Source organism: Castor canadensis, chromosome 7, assembly GCF_047511655.1.
Source record: "Castor canadensis chromosome 7, mCasCan1.hap1v2, whole genome shotgun sequence".
Lineage (NCBI taxonomy): Eukaryota > Metazoa > Chordata > Mammalia > Rodentia > Castoridae > Castor > Castor canadensis.
This window is the reverse complement of record NC_133392.1, coordinates 2762505-2788768: the sequence shown is the minus strand read 5'-3', so window position 1 is coordinate 2788768 and position 26264 is coordinate 2762505.

Sequence of the window (26264 nt, the reverse complement as noted above, 5' to 3'; positions counted from 1 at the left end):
ACCCCGGTTCGGTGCTGAGCTGGCCAGGGGAGCAGGTGACCTCGTGCACTGCATTAAGGAATGCAGGTTCCTTAATGGTGATGGGAAAGCATCTGGTGACAGCTAGAAAAGCTACATTCTGTCCTCCTTTTGGCTTAGCCATCTTGAGTCCTCATTTACTCAGATGCAGGCTTCCAAATATAAAAATACATGCTTGTAAGGTTGTTATTGCAACAACATTGTAGCGAATAAGACACTGGAAACAACTGAAATGCTGGTACATGGGAGGGGCTGGTGACCACTGACACCCAAGCCAGGAGCGAGAGTTCTCTCGCTGCCCGTGGTGACTAGGAAAGATCCCAAGGACCTTAAGTACAAAGAAAAGGCCCAGGAGAGAGGCATGCAGTATACTGCTGCTTGTTCAGGACAAAAGTGGAACTAAAGCAGACATTTATTCATTTGGAAGAAAAAGCCCCAAACCATCACAGGTTCCAAGGAAGATGTGTCAGAAGCCAGGGGCCTTAGGGTTGCCTGGGTTGGTGAGATGGGGAGGACGGGCAGAAGTAAAAGGAGGAGATGACATTCTTTCTGCCAATCTTTCTTTAGTTTTTTATTTCTTGGTGGTATTGGGTTTGGACTTGGGGGTCTCACACTTGCTAGACACCCTGTCAGCCCTAAAAGGTATTTTTCAGATAGAGTCTTGCTTTTTGCCCAGGGTGGTTGATGAGGACTGGGCAGGTTGTTAGGACATCTGATGGCTGGGAACCATGCCTTGGGTATTGATAAGGAATCACATCCTGGATTGTCACAAGAGGATGGCTTGTGACACTCAGTAGGGTCTTGCTGACCACAGCCCCTGGAGCCCACAGAAAATATCAGCCTCTCTCTGACCTTCCAAGGCCAAGAACTGGCCCTGCCTGACATGTGAGAGAAGCTGATGACAAGTAGCCCAGTGTCTGAGTTAATGATACACAACTTAGTTTTCCAGGACTGACCATTCCCATCTCTGCAGACCCCAATAAATCTTAACTTCCTTTTGAACCTGCCCACCTCCTGTTGAGGAGGGCCTCACACTCTGTCTCTTTGTTTTCCATAAATAATCCTGCCCAACCCTCATACCAGAGCAATAGCAGCAGCACTCCCTGTGCTCAGCTGCCCCCTACCTCTCTGTGTCCTGGTAAACGTCTTGCTTCTCCTACCTGCTTATCTTGGTAAATTCTTTTACCGACACACAGAGCCCAGTCCCCCACAGTGGCCTCCTTCACGATCAGAGTACCTACACCTGTGGTGTAGCAGGGACCATCAATGAGCATCACCACACCTACCACACCTAGCTTGTTTGTTGAGGTGGGATCTTGCTGAGATTGTTTGGCCTCGAACAACAATTCTCCCGATCTCTGTCTGCTTCCTGAATGGCTGGTATTGCACACTTTGCCAGAATTGGTTCTGGTTTCTAGAAACTTGTTCATATTTTCCCTACTCCAGAAAAGGAGACCAACTACAAGGATGCTTGCTGACACAACCTGAAGCAGATTACAAGGGTAAGACAAATAAAGCAACTTGTTTTCTGGGACAAATCGCCTCAACCACGTCCTTCACTAACCAGCTCTTGTTCCCATTCTCTTATTTTGTAGGAAATCAGAGTGTTTTATTATCAACAGCAATCATGCTGGGAGGAAAACTTGCTCTGAATTGCTGGTAAGGTGTGAGTTGGCTTTATTTTATACCCTGCTGCCTCTCAGAACCAAGCAGGCCCTTGCCAGGACTCTGGGGGAAACTTAGGAGGGATGTCTGTGGGCTCAGGGGTCAGGTCTGGAGTTAATTGTGCTTCTGAAGGGTGAAACTCTATTTTCCTGCAGGGCATCAATCACTCACCAAGCTAAATGAGCAGGTAAATTTGAACCCTGTCTGCTGATAGCCTGACACTCACACCTGGCAGCTGACTAGTAAATTGTGTTTGTGTCTGGCCTCGTCACAGACGGTGGCTGGAGATTGGAATCAGGCAGCAGTAGTAGCTGGCCCAGGATGGAGACAGTGAGGACTGGGTTCTGCTGCACCAAAGGACCAGCATCAGTGGGGATTTTGGTTTTTTTTTTTTTTGTGGTGCTGGGGTTTGAACTCAGGGCCTTCAATTTGGTAGGCAAGCGCTCTACCACTTGAACTACTTCTCTAGCCCTTTTGTTTGTACTCAGCATTTGAGACAAGGTCTCACTGCCTTTGTCCAGGCTGTCCTTGAACTTGCAGTTCTCCTGCCTCTCCTCAACAATAGTTGGAATACAGGTGTGACCACCATGCCTGGTTCAACTGGGGCTTTCGTGTTTGTCTCCATTCCCGCACAGCCTGTGCCACCTGGCTGAGGTTGTGGAAATGGCCTGCCCCTTCTGAGAAGCACTGTGGCAGGTTTGCACAATTCACAGACCAGGAAGCAAATTACCCAAATCGGGGCCAACACCCCCCGAGCCTCGCCATCCTGAGACAGGCACCTCCACATTTGCAGACATTTCAAACTTTTAAAAATAAATTGTGACCAACTAGACGAAGCTGTTGCTTTTTTTTTGTATATATATAAAAAACCCAACCAAGCTTTCTGCACCGTTTAGATTTCTGTTCTTGTGGCATTTTATCAAGGGCATTTTGAAGTTTGAGTATTTTCACAGGCTTCAGTTTAGCAGCTGTATTGAGGTGTAACTGATAGATGATAAACTTATATGTAAATGTTCAATTTGATGAGTTTTGAGTGTGTATACACCCACGCAGACATCACCACCCCTGTGTTCACAAAGGGATTCAGCTTTCTTGAAGACTGCAGGTCCTATAGAAACCCCTTCCCACTCCTCCCCCCCACCCTCTCCCACACCCACTCCTCTTCTCCCCCAACCCCTTACCCCTACCTGCTCCTCACATCCGCTCTCCTGTGGTCTTACAGTGCATTCCTTTGCATTTTCTAGGGTTTGACATTCACGGGAACTAGGGGAACACACTCTTTTGTCTGGCTTCTTTCATTCAGAATAATTATTTTACAAATCTTTGATGTGACTGCGCATATCTGTAGTTTGCTTCTTTTTGTTGCTGAGCGTATTTCATGGCATTGATAAATCACAAATTCTTCACCCACTCACCTGCTGGGGGAAGATTTCCAGTGTTAGCTATTGTGAGTGAAGCTTCTCCGAACACTCACGTGTGCATCAGTGACAGAAATGATTTCTCATCTTGTGAGAAATATGTATGTGTGGAAGGGCTGACCCTATGTGCTGTGTGTTTTAAGTTTTAAGAAACTTCCACCTGCTTTCCAAAGTGGGTCGCCATGTTCCATTTCACGGGTGTTGGGTGAGGTCCAGCCCCCAGACCCTCCAATGCTTGGCCCTTGCAGAGGTGTCTCTGATAGCCAGCAGCAGTTCTCCCTGTGGTTGTAATTCATGCTTCTTAGTGAGTAACAGCATCCAATGCCCTTTCCTCTGCCCACTTGCCCTCTGTCTAGGTGCTTTGGTGAAGCATCTGCATTTTGCCCACTTTTTTCTTACTTTTTTGTTATTCAGGTCTTGGGAATTCTTTACATATTCTGGGCGTGAGCACTGCATGCTTTCCTGCTATTTTCTCCCACGTCTACCTTGCTTCTTAGTTGCTTAATGTCTTTTAAAAAGCAGAAGTTTTGAATTTTTGATGAGGTCTTGAAACAGGAGTTTTGGTCTCAAGGCCCAGACTGCTGAGATCCCATATGCCAGGTCCGGCCACCCTCCCCTTAATGCCAAATAAAGAGGCGTGGTGAAGGCAGAGAAAGGAGGTTTATTACATGGCTCAGGGTGTGCCCTGGGAAGATGCAGAGTGAGTGCTCAGCTCATTTTCAGCCATCTTCATGGTACAGACATGAGTTTTAGGTTTAAGCAGACAAAAGAATTGAGGGCAGGGGACAAACGCATGCATAAGCAGTCCCAGTCACAGGTGTGGTCTGGTTGGTCATTATCTCAGTCCTTGTTCTGGGAGAGGTTCCAGAGTTGTTATCTGGAGCCAGGCAGGTGGTCCATCCAAAGGAAGGTCTACTGTTGGGTGTAGTTTCTGTCCCTTGCCATGAAGATGTTCTCTGTCTTTCCTGGAATCTAAGATGATTGCAAAGAAAATGGCTTACACATACATATACAAAATGAAGGAAGGGAGGAGGCCAAGCCTCTCCTGTTTTTAGTTAATTCATGGGCCCAAGAAGGAATCAGTACTTATCAGAAAAAGCTGTTTAAACTCCTCTTACAGTCCCACTTATCAAATGATTCCTTTGTGGATTCAGCTGAGAGTGTCCTGTCTAGGGAAACTCTGTAAAACCCTGGAGCAAAAGATTTTCTCTGTTTTCTTCTGAAGTTCTGTAACTTCAGGCTTTGCATTTAGGACTGTCATCCATCCAGTTTGAATTCACTTTTGTATATGGCAGGAGGCATGGAATGAAGTTCTCCCTTTTTATTTTCCATAGACATCCCAGTTCTTGAATCATCGGTTAAAGACTCTCCTTCTAGTATCAAATTGCATTACATCTTTGTCAAAATCTAGTTGACTGAATTAAATCTGCATTTCTGGAATCTGTGTTGCTTGGGTGATCTGTCTGTCTTTTTTTTTTTTTTTTTCATTTTTCTTTTATTATTCATATGTGCAAACAAGGCTTGGTTTATTTCTCCCCCCTGCCCCCACCCCCTCCCTTACCACCCACTCCACCCCCTCCCGCTCCCCCCCTCAATACCCAGCAGAAACTATTTTGCCCTTATCTCTAATTTTGTTGTAGAGAGAGTATAAGCAATAATAGGAAGGAACAAGGGGTTTTGCTGGTTGAGATAAGGATAGCTATACAGGGCATTGACTCACATTGATTTCCTGTGCGTGGGTGTTACCTTCTAGGTTAATTCTTTTTAATCTAACCTTTTCTCTAGTTCCTGGTCTCCTTTTCCTATTGGCCTCAGTTGCTTTAAGGTATCTGCTTTAGTTTCTCTGCATTAAGGGCAACAAATGCTAGCTAGTTTTTTAGGTGTCTTACCTATCCTCACCCCTCCCTTGTGTGCTCTCGCTTTTATCATGTGCTCATAGTCCAATCCCCTTGTTGTGTTTGCCCTTGATCTAATGTCCACATATGAGGGAGAACATACGATTTTTGGTCTTTTGAGCCAGGCTAACCTCACTCAGAATGATGTTCTCCAATTCCATCCATTTACCAGCGAATGATAACATTTCGTTCTTCTTCATGGCTGCATAGAATTCCATTGTGTACAGATACCACATGTTCTTAATCCATTCGTCAGTAGTGGGGCATCTTGGCTGTTTCCATAACTTGGCTATTGTGAATAGTGCCGCAATAAACATGGATGTGCAGGTGCCTCTGGAGTAACTGTCTTTTGGGTCTATCCCCAAGAGTGGTATTGCTGGATCAAATGGTAGATCGATGTCCAGCTTTTTAAGTAGCCTCCAAATTTTTTTCCAGAGTGGTTGTACTAGTCTACATTCCCACCAACAGTGTAAGAGGGTTCCTTTTTCCCCGCATCCTCGCCAACACCTGTTGTTGGTGGTAGTGTTGCTGATGATGGCTATTCTAACAGGGGTGAGGTGGAATCTTAGTGTGGTTTTAATTTGCATTTCCTTTATTGCTAGAGATGGTGAGCATTTTTTCATGTGTTTTCTGGCCATTTGAATTTCTTCTTTTGAGAAAGTTCTGTTTAGTTCACCTGCCCATTTCTTTATTGGTTCATTAGTTTTGGGAGAATTTAGTTTTTTAAGTTCCCTGTATATTCTGGTTATCAGTCCTTTGTCTGATGTATAGTTGGCAAATATTTTCTCCCACTCTGTGGGTGTTCTCTTCAGTTTAGAGACCATTTCTTTTGATGAACAGAAGCTTTTTAGTTTTATGAGGTCCCATTTATCTATGCTATCTCTTAGTTGCTGTGCTGCTGGGGTTTCATTGAGAAAGTTCTTACCTATACCTACTAACTCCAGAGTATTTCCTACTCTTTCTTGTATCAACTTAAGAGTTTGGGGTCTGATATTAAGATCCTTGATCCATTTTGAGTTAATCTTGGTATAGGGTGATATACATGGATCTAGTTTCAGTTTCTTGCAGACTGCTAACCAGTTTTCCCAGCAGTTTTTGTTGAAGAGGCTGCTATTTCTCCATCGTATATTTTTAGCTCCTTTGTCAAAGATAAGTTGCTTATAGTTGTGTGGCTTCATATCTGGATCCTCTATTCTGTTCCACTGGTCTTCATGTCTGTTTTTGTGCCAGTACCATGCTGTTTTTATTATTATTGCTTTGTAATATAGTTTGAAGTCAGGTATTGTGATACCTCCTGCATTGTTCTTTTGACTGAGTATTGCCTTGGCTATTCGTGGCCTCTTGTGTTTCCATATAAATTTAACAGTAGATTTTTCAATCTCTTTGATGAATGTCATTGGAATTTTGATGGGAATTGCATTAAACATGTAGATTACTTTTGGGAGTATAGACATTTTTACTATGTTGATTCTACCAATCCATGAGCATGGGAGATCTCTCCACTTTCTATAGTCTTCCTCAATCTCTTTCTTCAGAAGTGTATAGTTTTCCGTGTAGAGGTCTTTCACATCTTTTGTTAGGTTTACACCTAGGTATTTGATTTTTTTTGAGGCTATTGTAAATGGAATTGTTTTCATACATTCTTTTTCCGTTTGCTCATTGTTAGTGTATAGAAATGCTAATGATTTTTCTATGTTGATTTTATATCCTGCTACCTTGCTATAGCTATTGATGATGTCTAGAAGCTTCTGAGTAGAGTTTTTTGGGTCTTTAAGGTATAGGATCATGTCGTCTGCAAATAGGGATATTTTGACAATTTCTTTACCTATTTGTATTCCTTTTATTCCTTCTTCTTGCCTAATTGCTCTGGCTAGGAATTCCAGTACTATGTTGAATAGGAGTGGAGATAGTGGGCATCCTTGTCTGGTTCCTGATTTTAGAGGGAATGGTTTTAATTTTTCTCCGTTAAGTATAATGCTGGCTGTAGGTTTGTCATATATAGCTTTTATAATGTTGAGGAACTTTCCTTCTATTCCTAGTTTTCTTAGAGCTTTTATCATGAAATGATGTTGGATCTTATCAAAGGCTTTTTCTGCATCTATTGAGATGATCAAGTGGTTTTTGTCTTTGCTTCTGTTAATGTGGTTTATTACGTTTATTGATTTTCGTATGTTGAACCACCCCTGCATCCCTGGGATGAAACCTACCTGGTCGTGGTGAATAATCTTTTTGATGTGTTGCTGAATTCGATTTGCCATTATTTTGTTGAGGATTTTTGCATCAATGTTCATTAAGGAGATTGGCCTATAGTTCTCCTTTTTGGAGGTGTCTTTGCCTGGTGTTGGGATAAGTGTAATACTGGCTTCATAAAATGTGTTTGGCAGTTTTCCTTCCCTTTCTATTTTGTGGAACAGTTTAAGGAGGGTTGGTATCAGTTCTTCTTTAAAGGTCTGATAGAATTCAGCAGAGAATCCATCAGGTCCTGGACTTTTCTTTTTGGGGAGACTCTTGATTGCTGCTTCAATTTCATTTTGTGTTATAGGTCTATTCAGGTGATTAATTTCCTCTTGGTTCAGTTTTGGATGATCATATGTATCTAGAAATCTGTCCATTTCTTTTAGATTTTCAAATTTATTTGAATATAGGTTCTCAAAGTAGTCTCTGATGATTTCCTGGACTTCTATGGTGTTTGTTGTTATCTCCCCTTTTGCATTCCTGATTCTACTAATTTGGGTTTTTTCTCTCCTCATTTTAGTCAGGTTTGCCAGGGGTCTATCGATCTTGTTTATTTTTTCAAAGAACCAACTTTTTGTTTCATTAATTCTTTGTATGGTTTTTTTGGTTTCTATTTCGTTGATTTCAGCTCTTATTTTTATTATTTCTCTCCTTCTATTTGTTTTGGGATTTGCTTGTTCTTGTTTTTCTAGGAGTTTGAGATGTATCATTAGGTCATTGATTTGGGATCTTTCAATCTTTTTAATATATGCACTCATGGCTATAAACTTTCCTCTCAAGACTGCCTTAGCTGTGTCCCATAGGTTCTGGTAGGTTGTGTTTTCATTTTCATTGACTTCTAGGAACTTTTTAATTTCCTCTTTTATTGCATCGATGATCCATTCTTCATTAAGTAATGAGTTATTTAGTTTCCAGCTGTTTGCATGTTTTTTGTCTTTACTTTTGTTGTTGAGTTCTACTTTTACTGCATTGTGGTCAGATAGTATGCACGGTATTATTTCTATTTTCTTATATTTGCTGAGGCTTGCTTTGTGCCCTAGGATATGATCTATTTTGGAGAAGGTTCCATGGGCTGCTGAGAAGAATGTATATTGTGTAGAAGTTGGATGAAATGTTCTATAGACATCTACTAGGTCCACTTGATCTATTGCATATTTTAGATCTTGGATTTCTTTATTGAGTTTTTGTTTGGATGACCTATCTATTGATGATAATGGAGTGTTAAAGTCTCCCACAACCACTGTGTTGGCGTTTATATATGCTTTTAGGTCTTTTAGGGTATGTTTGATGAAATTGGGTGCGTTGACATTGGGTGCGTACAGATTGATGATTATTATTTCCTTTTGGTCTATTTCCCCTTTTATTAGTATGGAATGTCCTTCTTTGTCTCGTTTGATCAATGTAGGTTTGAAGTCTACTTTGTCAGAGATAAGTATTGCTACTCCTGCTTGTTTTCGGGGGCCATTAGCTTGGTAAATCTTCTTCCAGCCTTTCATCCTAAGCATATGCTTATTTCTGTCGGTGAGATGAGTCTCCTGTAAGCAACAAATTGTTGGATCTTCTTTTTTAATCCATTTTGTCAAACGGTGTCTTTTGATGGGTGAATTAAGTCCATTGACATTAAGTATTAGTACTGATAGGTATGTGGTGATTCCTGCCATTTAGTTATCTTAGTTGTTTGAAGGTTTGATTGTGTGTACCTAACTTGATGTTACTCTCTACTGTCTTGCTTTTTCTTATCCTGTGGTTTGGTGCTGCCTGCCTTTTCATGGTTAAGTTGGGTGTCACTTTCTGTGTGCAGGATCCCTTGCAGAATCTTTTGTAATGGTGGCTTTGTGGTCACATATTGTTTTAGTTTCTGCTTATCATGGAAGACTTTTATTGCTCCATCTATTTTGAATGATAGCTTTGCTGGGTAGAGTATCCTGGGGTTGAAGTTATTTTCATTCAGTGCCCGGAAGATCTCACCCCAAGCTCTTCTTGCTTTTAATGTTTCTGTTGAGAAGTCTGCTGTGATTTTGATGGGTTTACCTTTGTATGTTACTTGTTTTTTCTCTCTTGCAGCCTTCAATATTCTTTCCTTAGTTTCTGAACTTGTTGTTTTAATGATGATATGTCGTGGAGTAGTTCTATTTTGATCTGGTCTGTTTGGTGTCCTGGAGGCCTCTTGCATTTGTATGGGAATATCTTTCTCTAGATTTGGGAAATTTTCCGTTATTATTTTGTTGAATATATTACGCATTCCCTTCGCTTGCACCTCTTCTCCTTCTTCGATGCCCATGATTCTCAAGTTTGGTCTTTTGATGGAGTCGGTGAGTTCTTGCATTTTCTTTTCACAGGTCTTGAGTTGTTTAATTAGTAGTTCTTCAGTTTTTCCTTTAATTACCATTTCATCTTCAAGTTCTGAGATTCTGTCTTCTGTTTGTTCTATTCTGCTGGATTGGCTTTCCGTTTTGTTTTGCAGTTCTGTTTCGTTCTTTTTTCTGAGGTTTTCCATATCCTGGCTGTTTTCTTCTTTATTGTTGTCTATTTTTGTCCTGAGTTCATTTATCCATTTATTCATTGTGTTCTCTCTTTCACTTTGGTGTTTATACAGTGCTTCTATGGTTTCCTTTATTTCTTCTTTTGCTTTTTCAAATTCTCTATTTTTATTGTCTTGGAATTTCTTGAGTGTCTCCTGTACATTTTGGTTGACCCTATCCAGTATCATCTCTATAAAATTCTCATTGAGTACTTGTAGTATGTCTTCTTTTAAATTATTCTTGTAGGCTTCATTGGGTCCTTTGGCATAGTTTATCTTCATTTTGTTGGAGTCTGGCTCTGAGTTTCTGTTCTCTTCATTCCCCTCTGGTTCCTGTACTAATTTTTTGCTGTGGGGAAACTGGTTTCCTTGTTTTTTCTGTCTTCCTGTCATTGTCCTTGGTGTTGTTACTGTCCCTGTACTGTGTGTAATTAAGTATTTTCTAGCTTGTAATAATAACAATGGTAATATTGAGAATGGAAGAGTGAGCTGAGATGGAAAGCAAGAAGTTAAAGAAAAGGGGAAAACAAATATACAGACAAGAGGGAGAAAGCAAAGCAGAACAAGGTATCAGACAAGAGAGTTTCAAAGGTATAAACAGGGAGTGTTAGTGTACTAATCGACAGTAAGCTGAACAGACAATAGAGTGACAGAGAGAGGATTGAAAATCAAGATAAAAAAAATAAAAAATAAGTATATGAAAGTAATATCTATTTATAAAAATGAATTAAAATAAAATGGAAAATAGAAAATTAAAAAAAAAAACAAAAAAAACCCAAAAAACCAAAAAACTTCCAAGTTTATATGCAATGCAATTTCAGTCTTAATAATTTGGATGTCCGTCTCAATCTCCAGTCCTGGAGTTGGTGCCTCAGATGTTGTTCTGTAGTTGTCTCATCAAAGGGGATGCATAAAGTAGAACAAAACTACACTCACACACACACAGAAGAAAAAAAAAAAAAAGCCCCACCAAGTGTCCCCAGTTCAAATGCAATACAGTTTCAGTAAGTTTTTCGGCTTGCAGGTGTAATTCGGTTGTTCTCTCATCAAAGGTAGGGAGAAAAAGAAAAAAACAAGCGTCTGGAGGCAGTTCTGAGAGTGGTATCTGCAACTGTGGCTTGCCTGCCTGCTGCTCTCAGCCTGTAGCTGGCGGCGTTATTTATGCAGATCTCTGGGGTGAGCTAGCACTCACCTGGTCCCACAGGCTTTGTTTGCTCAGAGTTCTCCTGTGCGGGGGAGGGGGGCCTCTGCTACAGGCTTTTCCCTTTCCAAGCACTGGGAAAGGCGACACTGCCCCGCGTTGTCAGGCCTGCGTGTTTATTTACAGTTCACGTGGGAAGTGGGTCTTCCCTCCTCTCACAAGCGTCCCCGCTCCTGGTTGCTGGCGCGCCCCGCTCCCGCCAGAGCCTCTCCGGCCCGCCCGGCTCGTTTATTTACAGTCCCGGGAAGGATTCCCTTCCCCCAATCTTCAGCGCTCAGGGCGCCCCACCCTCTTCCCAGCGTGTCTTAACTGTTCTTATTGCTTAGTACTCAGTTTCTCTTTTTTTCCCGGGTGGACGTCAGTCTGTCCAGGGGGCTATGCTGCTCTGGCCCAGGCTTGTCTGTGGGGGAACCGCGGTACCGCGAAGCTCACCTGGTCCGCGTCTTCCCAAGCCGTATGGGCGCCGGCCACTGGCAGCCCGGGGGCCTCCTCGGTTCTCCGTTTAACGTGAAGTGGAGATTCTCTGCGCCGGCTGGAGATGTGGAGGAGTCAAAGTTATGCCTTTTCTCGGTGATTATGCCTGCAAAGTGTGTCTCCAGCGTCTCTCCAAGATTTCACTATAGGAGGGTCGCTTTCTGCTTCCTACCTCTAGCCGCCATCTTGGAATCCTCTCGATCTGTCTGTCTTTGGACCCATGTTGCACTGTTTTGACTATTGTAACTTGATAACATCTTGAAGTCAACTCCTAAGAGCCCTCAACTGTGTCCTTCCTAAAGTTATTTTGGCTGTCCAGGGTTCTGTACATTTCCATAGGGATTGTGAAAGCAGTTTGTCAATTTCTGCAAAGGTCATCGGGATTTTATTGGTATTACGTTGAATGCAAAGATCACATTGGAGGGGAGTTCGTGTGCTAACCATAGAAAGTGTTCTAACCCGAGGAATATCGGCTCATTTATTTAGGCAGTTCTCAGAACTGTTTTTGTCGTCCTCAGTGTATAGGTCCTTAGTCAGATTAATTTCAGATTTTTGGTGCAATTGCAAATATATTGTTAGCTTTCATTTTCTATTGTCTGTCCCTAGTGCACAGAAATATGAGTTTTTGTAAGGACTGTATCTCACGATGTTACTGGAGATATTCTTGAGACCTGTCGTCCTTGTGGCTCACTGAGCCCTTCGTCATCGTGAAATGCTTTAACTCTGGTGACGGACTCTGCGAGGTGCAGGCTGCACCACACAGGTGCGGAACTCTGACTGTCGTGACCACCGTTAACGTTGAATCTTCTTAAATCCCTTTCCTTGCAATTTATGTGTCTTTATATTGAAAGTGTGTTTCTTGCTGTCTTTGTAATGCATTATTAAATCCACCTGTTAAGATACAATTTTTAATTAGGTTAAGCTATGCCTTTTAATTAGGCATTTAATATGATTACTGCTAGAGTTAAGTTCATCACCTGGCTTTATATTTACATCATCTGTTACTCTGTTATTTTGTCCTATGTGTGTGGTAGCATTTTTCTTTACCACTATTTTACATCCTTTGTTGGCTTGTTAGCTGCAACCCTTTGTCTTTTTTTTTCTTTTATTATTCATATGTGCATACAAGGCTTGGGTCATTTCTCCCCCCTGCCCCCACCCCCTCCCTTACCACCCGCTCCGCCCCCTCCCTCTCCCCCCCACCCCCTCGATACCCAGCAGAAACTATTTTGCCCTTATCTCTAATTTTGTTGAAGAGAGAGTATAAGCAATAATAGGAAGGAACAAGGGTTTTTGCTGGTTGAGATAAGGATAGCTATACAGGGCATTGACTCACATTGATTTCCTATGCGTGGGTGTTACCTTCTAGGTTAATTCTTTTTGATCTAACCTTTTCTCTAGTTCCTGGTCCCCTTCTCCTATTGGCCTCAGTTGCTTTTAAGGTATCTGCTTTAGTTTCTCTGCGTTAAGGGCAACAAATGCTAGTTAATTTTTTAGGTGCCTTACCTATCCTCACCCCTCCCCTGTGTGCTCTCGCTTTATCATGTGCTCATAGTCTAATCCCATTGTTGTGTTTGCCCTTGATCTAATGTCCACATATGAGGGAGAACATACGATTTTTGGTCTTTTAGTCCAGGCTAACCTCACTCAGAATGATGTTCTCCAATTCCATCCATTTACCAGCAAATGATAACATTTCATTCTGCTTCATGGCTGCATAAAATTCCATTGTGTATAGATACCACATTTTCTTAATCCATTCGTCAGTAGTGGGGCATCTTGGCTGTTTCCATAACTTGGCTATTGTGAATAGTGCCACAATAAACATGGGTGTGCAGGTGCCTCTGGAGTCACCTGTGTCACATTCTTTTGGGTATATCCCCAAGAGTGGTATTGCTGGATCAAATGGCAGGTCTGTATTTAGATATTTAAGAAGCCTCCAAATTTTTTTCCAGAGTGGTTGTACTAGTCTACATTCCCACCAACAGTGTAAGAGGGTTCCTTTTTCCCCGCATCCTCGCCAACACCTGTTGTTGGTGGTGTTGCTGATGATGGCTATTCTAACAGGGGTGAGATGGAATCTTAGTGTGGTTTTAATTTGCATTTCCTTTATTGCTAGAGATGGTGAGCATTTTTTCATGTGTTTTTTGGCCATTTGAATTTCTTCTTTTGAGAAAGTTCTGTTTAGTTCACTTGCCCATTTCTTTATTGGCTCATTAGTTTTGGGAGAATTTAGTTTTTAAAGTTCCCTGTATATTCTGGTTATCAGTCTTTTGTCTGATGTGTAGCTGGCAAATATTTTCTCCCACTCTGTGGGTGTTCTCTTCAGTTTAGAGACCATTTCTTTTGATGAACAGAAGCTTTTTAGCTTTATGAGGTCCCATTTATCTATGCTATCTCTTAGTTGCTGTGCTGCTGGGGTTTCGTTGAGAAAGTTCTTACCTATACCTACTAACTTCAGAGTATTTCCTACTCTTTCCTGTACCAACTTTAGAGTTTGGGGTCTGATATTAAGATCCTTGATACATTTGAGTTAATATTGGTATAGGGTGATATACATGGATCTAATTTCAGTTTTTTGCAGACTGCTAACCAGTTTTCCCAGCAGTTTTTGTTGAAGAGGCTGCTTTTTCTCCATCGTATATTTTTAGCACCTTTGTCAAAGACAAGTTGGTTATAGTTGTGTGGCTTCATATCTGGGTCCTCTACTCTGTTCCACTGGTCTTCATGTCTGTTTTTGTGCCAGTACCATGCTGTTTTTATTGTTATTGCTTTGTAATATAGTTTGAAGTCAGGTATCTGATACCTCCTGCATTGTTCTTTTGACTGAGTATTGCCTTGGCTATTCATGGCCTCTTGTGTTTCCATATAAATTTCACAGTAGATTTTTCAATCTCTTTAATGAATGTCATTGGAATTTTGATGGGAATTGCATTAAACATGTAGATTACTTTTGGGAGTATAGACATTTTTACTATGTTGATTCTACCAATCCATGAGCGTGGGAGATCTCTCCACTTTCTATAGTCTTCCTCAATCTCTTTCTTCAGAAGTGTATAGTTTTCCTTGTAGAGGTCTTTCACATCTTTTGTTAGGTTTACACCTAGGTATTTGATTTTTTTTGAGGCTATTGTAAATGGAATTGTTTTCATACATTCTTTTTCATTTTGCTCATTATTAGTGTATAGAAATGCTAATGATTTTTCTATGTTGATTTTATATCCTGCTACCTTGCTATAGCTATTGATGATGTCTAGAAGCTTCTGAGTTGAGTTTTTTGGGTCTTTAAGGTATAGGATCATGTCATCTGCAAATAGGGATATTTTGACAGTTTCTTCACCTATTTGTATTCCTTTTATTCCTTCTTCTTGCCTAATTGCTCTGGCTAGGAATTCCAGTACTTTGTTGAATAGGAGTGGAGATAGTGGGCATCCTTGTCTGGTTCCTGATTTTAGAGGGAATGGTTTTAATTTTTCTCTGTTAAATATAATGCTGGCTGTAGGTTTGTCATATATAGCTTTTATAATGTTGAGGAACTTTCCTTCTATTCCTAGTTTTCTTAGAGCTTTTATCATGAAATGGTGTTGGATCTTATCAAAGGCTTTTTCTGCATCTATTGAGATGATCAAGTGGTTTTTGTCTTTGCTTCTGTTAATGTGGTTTATTAGATTTATTGATTTTCGTATGTTGAACCACCCCTGCATCCCTGGGATGAAGCCTACTTGGTTGTGGTGAATAATCTTTTTGATGTGTTGTTGAATTTGGTTTGCCATTATTTTGTTGAGGATTTTTGCGTCAATGTTCATTAAGGAGATTGGCCTATAGTTCTCCTTTTTGGAGGTGTCTTTGCCTGGTGTTGGGATAAGTGTAATACTGGCTTCATAAAATGTGTTTGGCAGTTTTCCTTCCCTTTCTATTTTGTGGAACAGTTTAAGGAGGGTTGGTATCAGTGCTTCTTTAAAGATCTGATAGAATTCAGCAGAGAATCCATCAGGTCCTGGACTTTTCTTTTTGGGGAGACTCTTGATTGCTGCTTCAATTTCATTTTGTGTTATAGATCTATTCAGGTGATTAATTTCCTGTTGGTTCAGTTTTGGATGATCATATGTATCTAGAAATCTGTCTATTTCTTTAAGATTTTCAAATTTATTTAAATATAGGTTCTCAAAGTAGTCTCTGATGATTTCCTGGACTTCCATGGTGTGTGTTGTTATCTCCCCTTTTGCATTCCTGATTCTACTAATTTGGGTTTTTTCTTTCCTCACTTTAGTCAGGTTTGCCAGGGGTCTATCGATCTTGTTTATTTTTTCAAAGAACCAACTTTTTGTTTCATTAATTCTTTGTGTGGTTTTTTTTGTTTCTATTTCGTTGATTTCAGCTCTTATTTTTATTATTTCTCTCCTTCTATTTGTTTTGGGATTTGCTTGTTCTTGTTTTTCTAGGAGTTTGAGATGTATCATTAGGTCATTGATTTGGGATCTTTCAGTCTTTTTAATATATGCACTCATGGCTATAAACTTTCCTCTCAGGACTGCCTTAACTGTCCCATAGGTTCCGGTAGGTTGTGTTTTCATTTTCATTGAGTTCCAGGAACTTTTTAATTTCCTCTTTTATTTCATCGAAGATCTATTCTTCATTAAGTAATGAGTTATTCAGTTTCCAGCTGTTTGCATATTTTTTGTCTTTACTTTTGTTGTTGAGTTCTACTTTTACTGCATTGTGATCAGATAGAATGCATGGTATAATTTCTATTTTATTATATTTGCTGAGGCTTGCTTTGTGCCCTAGGATATGATCTATTTTGGAGAAGGTTCCATGGGCTGCTGAGAAGAATGTATATTGTGTAGAAGTTGGATGAAATGTTCTGTAGACATCAACTAGGTCCATTTGATCTATTGCATATTTTAGATCTTGGATTTCTTTATTGATTTTTTGTTTGGATGACGTATCTATTGATGATAATGGGGTGTTAATGTCTCCCACAACACTGTGTTGGCGTTTATATATGCTTTTAGGTCTTTCAGGGTATGTTTGATGAAATCGGGTGTGTTGACATTGGGTGCATACAGGTTGATAATTATTATTTCCTTTTGGTCTATTTACCCTTTTATTAGTATGGAATGTCCTTCTTTATCTTGTTTGATCAATGTAGGTTTGAAGTCTACTTTGTCAGAGATAAGTATTGCTATTCCTGCCTGTTTTCGGGGGCCATTGGCTTGGTAAATCTTCTTCCAGCCTTTCATCCTAAGCTTATGCTTATTTCTGTTGGTGAGATGAGTCTCCTGTAAGCAACAAATTGTTGGATCTTTCTTTCGTCAAGCGGTGCCTTTTGATGGGTGAATTAAGTCCATTGACATTAAGTATTAGTACTGATAGGTATGTGGTGATTCCTGCCATTTAGTTATCTTAGTTGTTTGAAGGTTTGATTGTGTGTACCTAACTTGACGTTACTCTCTACTTTCTTGCTTTTTCTTTTCCTGTGGTTTGGTGCTGCCTGTCCTTTCATGGTTAAGTTGGGTGTCACTTTCTGTGTGCAGGATCCCTTGCAGAATCCTTTGTAATGGTGGCTTTGTGGTCACATATTGTTTTAGTTTCTGCTTATCATGGAAGACTTTTATTGCTCCATCTATTTTGAATGATAGTTTTGCTGGGTAGAGTATCCTGGGGTTGAAGTTATTTTCATTCAGTGCCCGGAAGATCTCACCCCAAGCTCTTCTTGCTTTTAATGTTTCTGTTGAGAAGTCTGCTGTGATTTTGATGGGTTTACCTTTGTATGTTACTTGTTTTTTCTCTCTTGCAGCCTTCAATATTCTTTCCTTAGTTTCTGAACTTGTTGTTTTAATGATGATATGTCGTGGAGTAGTTCTATTTTGATCTGGTCTGTTTGGTGTCCTGGAGGCCTCTTGCATCTGTATGGGAATATCTTCCTCTAGATTTGGGAAATTTTCCATTATTATTTTGTTGAATATGTTACGCATTCCCTTAGCTTGCACCTCTTCTCCTTCTTCGATGTCCATGATTCTCAAGTTTGGTCTTTTGATGGAGTCGGTGACTTCTTGCATTTTCTTTTCACAGGTCTTGAGTTGTTTATTTAATAGTTCTTCGGTTTTTCCTTTAATTACCATTTCATCTTCAAGTTCTGAGATTCTGTCTTCTGTTTGTTCTTTTCTGCTGGATTGCCCTTCCGTATTGTTTCGCAGTTCTGTTTCGTTCTTTTTTCTGAGGTTTTCCATATCCTGGCTGGTTTCCTCTTTAATGTTGTCTATTTTTGTCCTGAGTTCATTTATCTGTTTATTAATCGTGTTCTCTGTTTCACTCTGGTGTTTTTACAGTGCTTCTATGGTTTCCTTTATTTCTTCTTTTGCTTTTTCAAATTCTCTATTTTTGTTGTCTTGGAATTTCTTGAGTGTCTCCTGTACATTTTGGTTGACCCTATCCAGTATCATCTCTATAAAATTCTCATTGAGTACCTGTAGTATGTCTTCTTTTAAATTATTCTTGTGGGCTTCATTGGGTCCTTTGGCATAGTTTATCTTCATTTTGTTGGAGTCTGGATCTGAGTATCTGTTTTCTTCATTCCCCTCTGGTTCCTGTACTAATTTTTTGCTGTGGGGAAACTGGTTCCCTGTTTTTTCTGTCTTCCCGTCATTGTCTTTGGTGTTGTTACTGTCCCTGTACTGTGTGCAATTAAGTATTTTCTAGCCTGTAATAATAACAATGGTAATATTTAGAATGGAAGGGTGAGCTGAGATGGAAAGCAAGAAGTTAAAGAAAAGGGGAAAACAAATACACAGACAAGAAGGAGAAAACAGAACAAGGTATGAGAAAAGAAAGTTTCAAAGGTATAAATTGGGAGCGTTAGTGTACTAATCGACAGTAAGCTGGCCCCGCAGGCTTTGTTTGTTCAGAGTTCTCCTGTGCAGGAGCCTCTGCTACAGGCTTTCCCCTTTCCAAGCACTGGGAAAGGTGACACTGCTCCTGCATTGTCAGGCCTGTGTGTTTATTCACAGTTCATATGGGAGGTGGGTCTTCCCCCCTCTCCTGTGCAGTTTTCCTCCCACTGCCACTTTTACAAGCTTTCCTGCTTCTGATTACTGGGCGGTGCTGCTGCTCCTGTCAGCTGCCATGTTTGCTTACAGTTCACGTGGGAAGTGGGTTTTCTCTCCTCTCCTGTGGAGTTTTCCTCCTTCCGCCACTCTCACAAGCTTTCCAGCTCCTGGTTGCTGGGCAGGCGCCCTGCTCCCGCCAGAGCCTCTCCGGCCCACCTGGCTTGTTTATTTAGTCCCGGGAAGGAGTCCCTTCCCCCAATCTTCAGCGCTCAGGGCGCCCCACCCTCTTTCCAGCGTGTCTTAACTGTTCTTATTGCTTATTACTCAGTTTCTCTTTTTTTCCCTGGGTGGAGGTCAGTCTGTCCAGGGGGCTATGCTGCTCTGGCCCAGGCTTGTCTGTGGGGGAACCGCGGTACCACGAAGCTCACCTGGTCCTCGTCTTCCCAAGCCGTCTGGGTGTGGGCGACTGGCGGCCCAGGGGCCCTCCTCGTTTCTCCGCTTAACGTGAAGTGGAGATTCTCTGCGCTGGCTGGAGGTGTGGAGGGGTCAAAGTTATGCCTTTTCTCGGTGATTATGCCTGCAAAGTGTGTCTCCAGCGTCTCTCCAAGATTTCGCTATAGGAGGCTCGCTTTCTGCTTCCTCCCTCTAGCCACCATCTTGGAATCTCCCCTTTGTCTTATTATGTCAGTTTTACTTAGGGTTTATAGCATATAGCATTATCTTCTCACAAGCTAGCCGCAGTTACGGTTGGGTCACACTTGTGGGTCAATATTGAGTACCAAGAATCTTAGCCTGACCTCCTACAACAGCACACCACAGGCTGGGTGACTTAGAAACAATAGAAAGTTCTTTCCCACAGTTTTGGAGGCAACAGTTTCCAGATCAAGGTGCCCATAGATTCAGTGTCCGGCAAGGGACATATTTTTGGCTTCTAGTGGCCATTTTCTCATATGGGGAACAGGGAGAGGTCTCTCAGGATCTTTTGTCAGGGCACTAATGTGAAGTTCACACTGGGGAGGGCTCTGCCCTCGTGACCTCAACACTTCCAAAGCCCTCATCAACAAATACCATCACCTTGGGGTTAGGTTTCAACATATGAAAACACATACAAGCATTCAGTACATAACAAAAGGCATCTTAATTCAATTCCCAGGTTTAATACTGGGAAGGGATATTTTCTTTGTTTGACAGACATAAAACTCATTCAGCTAGGTCTGCTGACTTGCTATCTTTATTTATTCATTTGGTTATTTTGGTTTTTTGAAATAGGGTCTCATTATGTCTCCCAGGCTAGTCTTGAATTCAAGATTCTTCTGCCTCAGACTCCTGAGTGCTGGAATTAAAGGTGTGTGCTAGCATGCCTGGTTTAATATGTTTATTAATAGACTTTCTAATAGTATATAAAAATGACTCCAATACTGGGTGTAGCTTATTTGTTTTCCTAAGATTATTTGGTTAATATCCTGTTTTTTTTTGTTGTTGTTGACATCTTCTTTGCTAATAACTTTTACATTAGCTGATGACTTAGCTAGTGGTTTTTCCAGTCTCCTGTTGATATTTTGAAAGGTGTATTTTTTGCTAATGACTTTTAGTGTCATTTTAAAATGTGCACACTTCTCTTCTCTTTGTGAGTTTCTGACACCAGGGTTATATTAATTTTCTCTGTGACTCCAGCAGTTTCCCATTGTTCCAGGTTGAACATAAACTTCTGTACAAGTCATTGCTACCATGAAAGTGTGCAGCCATTGAAAGAACGATCTCTGGGTCCCCACCTACTTTCCATCTTGTGTTGGTCTGCTGGTCTGTTCATGTTTTCTTCTCTGGATATGTGCTGGTCTACCTGTTATTTGTTCTCAGCCTTTTTCTTCTTCCTGGCCCAGCTTTGGCCTCAGTGAGGGGCTGAACAAACCTCCCTGCCCCACAGACTTTGGGTTTTGTCTTAGATCTTGCTTTGGCCAGCAGAATGGTGGGGACAGCACAGGTGTACAGAGGCTTTGGATGTACTCAGGACAGGAGTTGGGCCTGTGTGCAACTGCACTTTCCATGAAAGGAAAGGGTTCCAGGAATAATTGCTGTTTCAACCTGGAGGCCTGAAGAAGAGACCACAGAGGAGCTGTGAACACAACCTACATACCCTGAGTCAATGCCAGCTGTGTCACCAACCCAGCCTACACACCCCGGGCCAACCCCAGCTGTGTCTTACCAACTCAGCTGAACTCATGAGTAAGAAATAAGTGTCCAGAATTGCAGGCCCCTGAGACGTGCAGTTTAGCTCTGAGTACTTACATGGCTGCTGTGAAACGTGACGTTCATATTTCTTCTTATTCTACATGGTCTGTTAGAGTGTTTTACTTTCTTCCTTCTTCAATCTGATGATTATTAGTCACCCTCCCACGCCCACACAAATTTGATTAATTTTACATTTTGGTGTATTGTGATCAGATAATCTGATTTGTTTCTTCTTGTTAAAATTTATTGAGATTTCCTTTGTGATTTTTATATGATTAATTTTTATAAATATTTCATGGACTCGGGAAGGCTTACAAATAAATAGTGTAGATATTTGGATTCAAGTCTCCAAGCTTTCTACTTTGTTGTAGAATGATACATTGTTTCAAGACACCCAGTTTAATTGCTGTTTCTGGCTGCTTTATCTGTACATATAGTTCTCTTTGCTTTTGTATTATGTACTTTTTTCCAGGAGCTTGCCTTGTTACATTGTAACCTTCATAACATAAACTAATCCTCTTCACGAATGAGGCACTTTCTGTCTTAATTTACTCTTCCTTACTAAAACTGTCACTTCCCTATTCTCTCCTCCGTTTATCCTCGGATCTCTATCCCCAGCTATCTTTTCACTTTGAGCACGCTGTTTCCTTTGGTTTAGATAGGTGGCTTCAAGGTTTTTGTTCTAATTTTTCCTTTAAATAATGCAAGAATTTACAATGATGCAATTCTACTCAGTCACATTTTTGCCATTTGATTTTGTGATTTCTGTTCCTTATGTGTTTGTTCTTTCTTGTTTTTTTTTTACATTAGTGTATATTAATTGTACAAAGTGACGGGACTCATTATGACTTTCCTGTACCACTACCCTTTCTTCTCCAACCCCCATTTCCCCAACAATCTCCTTTTTACTTTCATGTCTTTATTCCTTCCTAGATTTCACATATGAGATAAAACATGTCTTTGTGAGACTTGCTTTTGTTTTTTAAATATAGACAAAAAATCTTATTAATCTTTAGCTCTTTAAATGACTTATAATGTTTAAATTGTGGTCATTTTTATAATTTTGTTCCCCATGGTTTTCTGATGTAGTCTCCTAGAACCTTTTTTAAAAAATTGTTTTATTATTCATATGTGCATACAGGCTTGGGTCATTTCTCCCCCCTGCCCCCACCCCCTCCCTTACCACCCACTCCGCCCCCTCCCTCTCCCCCCACCGCCTCGATACCCAGCAGAAACTATTTTGCCCTTATCTCTAATTTTGTTGTAGAGAGAGTATAAGCAATAATAGGAAGGAACAAGGGGTTTTGCTGGTTGAGATAAGGATAGCTATACAGGGCATTGACTCACATTGATTTCCTGTGCGTGGGTGTTACCTTCTAGGTTAATTCTTTTTGATCTCACCTTTTCTCTAGTTCCTGGTCCCCTTCTCCTATTGGCCTCAGTTGCTTTTAAGGTATCTGCTTTAGTTTCTCTGCGTTAAGGGCAACAAATGCTAGCTAATTTTTTAGGTGTCTTACCTATCCCCACCCCTCCCTTGTGTGCTCTCGATTTTATCTTGTGATCAAAGTCCAATCCCCTTGTTGTGTTTGCCCTTGATCTAATGTCCACATATGAGGGAGAACATACGATTTTTGGTCTTTTAGTCCAGGCTAACCTCACTCAGAATGATGTTCTCCAATTCCATCCATTTACCAGCAAATGATAACATTTCGTTCTTCTTCATGGCTGCATAAAATTCCATTGTGTATAGATACCACATTTTCTTGATCCATTCGTCAGTAGTGGGGCATCTTGGCTGTTTCCATAACTTGGCTATTGTGAATAGTGCCGCAATAAACATGGGTGTGCAGGTGCCTCTGGAGTAACCTGTGTCACAGTCTTTTGGGTATATCCCCAAGAGTGGTATTGCTGGATCAAATGGTAGATCAATGTCCAGCTTTTTAAGTAGCCTCCAAATTTTTTCCAGAGTGGTTGTACTAGTCTACATTCCCACCAGCAGTGTAAGAGGGTTCCTTTTTCCCTGCATCCTCGCCAACACCTGTTGGTGGTGGTGTTGCTGATGATGGCTATTCTAACAGGGGTGAGGTGGAATCTTAGTGTGGTTTTAATTTGCATTTCCTTTATTGCTAGAGATGGTGAGCATTTTTTCATGTGTTTTTTTGCCATTTGCATTTCTTCTTTTGAGAAAGTTCTGTTTAGTTCACTTGCCCATTTCTTTATTGGCTCATTAGTTTTGGGAGAATTTAGTTTTTAAAGTTCCCTATATATTCTGGTTATCAGTCCTTTGTCTGATGTGTAGCTGGCAAATATTTTCTCCCACTCTGAGGGTGTTCTCTTCAGTTTAGAGACCATTTCTTTTGATGAACAGAAGCTTTTTAGTTTTATGAGGTCCCATTTATCTATGCTATCTCTTAGTTGCTGTGCTGCTGGGGTTTCGTTGAGAAAGTTCTTACCTATACCTACTAACTCCAGAGTATTTCCTACTCTTTCCTGTATCAACTTTAGAGTTTGGGATCTGATATTAAGATCCTTGATCCATTTTGAGTTAATCTTGGTATAGGGTGATATACATGGATCTAGTTTCAGTTTTTTGCAGACTGCTAACCAGTTTTCCCAGCAGTTTTTGTTGAAGAGGCTGCTATTTCTCCATTGTATATTTTTAGCTCCTTTGTCAAAGACAAGTTGGTTATAGTTGTGTGGTTCATATCTGGGTCCTCTGTTCTGTTCCACTGGTCTTCATGTCTGTTTTTGTGCCAGTACCATGCTGTTTTTATTGCTATTGCTTTGTAATATGGTTTGAAGTCAGGTATCGTGTTACCTCCTGCATTGTTCTTTTGACTGAGTATTGCCTTGGCTATTCGTGGCCTCTTGTGTTTCCATATAAATTTCACAGTAGATTTTTCAATCTCTTTAATGAATGTCATTGGAATTTTGATGGGAGTTGCATTAAACATGTAGATTACTTTGGGGAGTATCGACATTTTTACTATGTTGATTCTACCAATCCATGAGCATGGGAGATCTCTCCACTTTCTATAGTCTTCCTCAATCTCTTTCTTCAGAAGTGTATAGTTTTCCTTGTAGAGGTCTTTCACATCTTTTGTTAGGTTTACACCTAGGTATTTGATTTTTTTTGAGGCTATTGTAAATGGAATTGTTTTCATACATTCTTTTTCAGTTTGCTCATTGTTAGTCCTACATACTTTTTCAAAGGCACTGAGAACTTAGCACCCCTTCTGTGGGATGTAGAGTGTCCCCACCATGGTCATTAATTAGTGAATGTGGTAATTGCCACTTGTCATTTGACCCATTTAAGTGTCTCTGTTTTGGGTTTCAGTTTGATTTACATGCAGATGATCCACATGATAGAGAAAGGTTTCTGCTCAGGACACACGCTCAGGTGACCGTATGTGTCAAGCATGTTCTGCCACCTCACCTGGGGCAGTGTGTGAACTCTGGATCCCACAGTGCAGCAGCCCCTCCTCTTGATGAGTGGGGTCTGCTGGGTGGGGAGGTGGAGCTGCCCTGAGCAGTGTCTGCTGCTTCATTGCTTCCTGGCTGTTAGTCTGAAGGTCGGCGGGGGGGCTGTCAGCTTCTGTGTTCTGTTTCCCTAATATTTTTCTCTTCTTTTTTGTGGGACTGGGACTTGAACTCAGGGCTTTGTGCTTGCAAAGCAAGTGCTCTACAACTTGAGCCACACCTCCAGTCCATTTTGCCCTTATTATTTTGGAGATGTGATCTTGTGAAGTATTTGCCTGAGCTGGCCTCAAATCGCAATCGTCCAAATTCAACCTCCCAAGTAGCCAGGATTGCAGGGTGAGCCACTGGCACCTGACCCTCCTCTTTTCTTACCCCATTGTGGGTTATTGCCCTTTGCCTCTCCACCAGTGGGCTCATTTTGCCCTTGGAGGTGCTCTCAGCAGCCCCTGCCTGGATTCTGATTTACCGTGTCCCTTTTCTTCACAGCTTCTTCTTCCTTCTGCCCATTCTTATCTCCATATTGCGAAACCCTCTTGAATGAGGTTTTAGGACATGACCTAGCTCAGTGGAACTCTTCCCATCCCCTAGGAGAGCACCTTTTTCTTTCAGGTGCAGAGTTTCATTCAAGACCACATGTTGCATTGTTTTCTTTGTTCCTCAAGGAAGAAGAGTCTGACTTGGGCTTGAATTTGAAAACACAAGGACCCAGGCTGGGATCATTGCTTCTAGGTCTGCCACAGGCCTGGTTTCCTTCCTGGAGTCTGTCCCCCCTGGAGGCTCTGGGAGTCGCCTCCGATGCAGAGCACTGTGAGCAAGGGGCTCCCCTTCCACAGCAGTCCATGACACACAGGAGGCTGGCATGGAAACCTGGCTTAGGCTCAAGATGCCTGAGGCAGGCTTCTGCAGGTGGCGCCCTGGGGCTCCTGGGCATGCACAGGAGGGGACATCACCTTGCCTTCAGCACAGTCAGCAGGACAGCACACCTTTTGCAAAGCAGACTGGGGCTGATTTCATTCCTGCTCTTGCTGGCTCCTGGTGGACATGCCCTTGTGCTGTTGGGGCACAAAAGCATGGTTCTGGGAGCAGAGGAATCGAAGGAAGGGAGAGCTATTCACTGTGCTTTGCTACTTGTGTGTGGTGGGCCTCTTGCAGGGGCACTGGGGCGGTATAGGCGTCTTCTTGCTTGCTTGTCCATTGGCTGGACACTAATATTCCTTTTGGCACTTTCATTTTGAAAAGCACTTGGGCAGTGAGCAGGTAATGATAGAAGTGATGTCCATCCATTAGCAGCCTCTGGGCGCTGGGCCCAAGATAGTGTCTCATGGCCCCTCTTCCCTCCAGCCCTCCAGGATGGAGTCTGGGCCTCCCTGGATGGATGCTCTGACCTCCAGGCCTTGGGTCCTTTCCACTGAGGGCTTCCTGAGCTCTAGGATAGAAGCACTTTTTGCCATTTCTTTTCACGGTTATTCTCAGGAAGAAATCCTATTTCAAAGCCCTTACTCAGATATCCTTCTCATGGATGTGTTAAAAACTCAGAGTGAGTTTAGTGCAGTTTGAGAGTGCTTTTCAAGTGTCTGCTGGGATCTCAGGGGATGGAGATGCTCTTGGGCTGTGCCAACCTGTGGCTGAGAGGTGGCTGCTCTTGAGGCTGATCTGCAAGGTCACACACATGGCTAAGTGTCCAACTGGGTCAGACCTGTACTTGGGTCTAGAGGGCCATATACATGCCTGGGACAATGGGACCCCTCTGTGGGACGTGACGAGGGCCACTCAGAAAAGCCTGCTGGGAGCGTCCGACACACGGTGTCTACATTTTGGGGTATGAGGTTTCAGTGTCCCTCCTTCATGGTGGTACAGGGAAGGCAAGGGACAGTCAATAGTACTGTGAGTGATTCTGAGATGTTGGGCGGGGGGATGGTCAGGTCCTGTGACAAGAGGTCCTTGTGCTCCCTCCCTGGCTGGCCCTCCAGGAATGACAGCAATACTTACTGGACAGTGCTGCTCCTCACAGCACCCTAGAGGTCAGTGCCATCCATCTCCATCTTTGGGATAAAGGCACCATGGATACCAGGGGCTGTT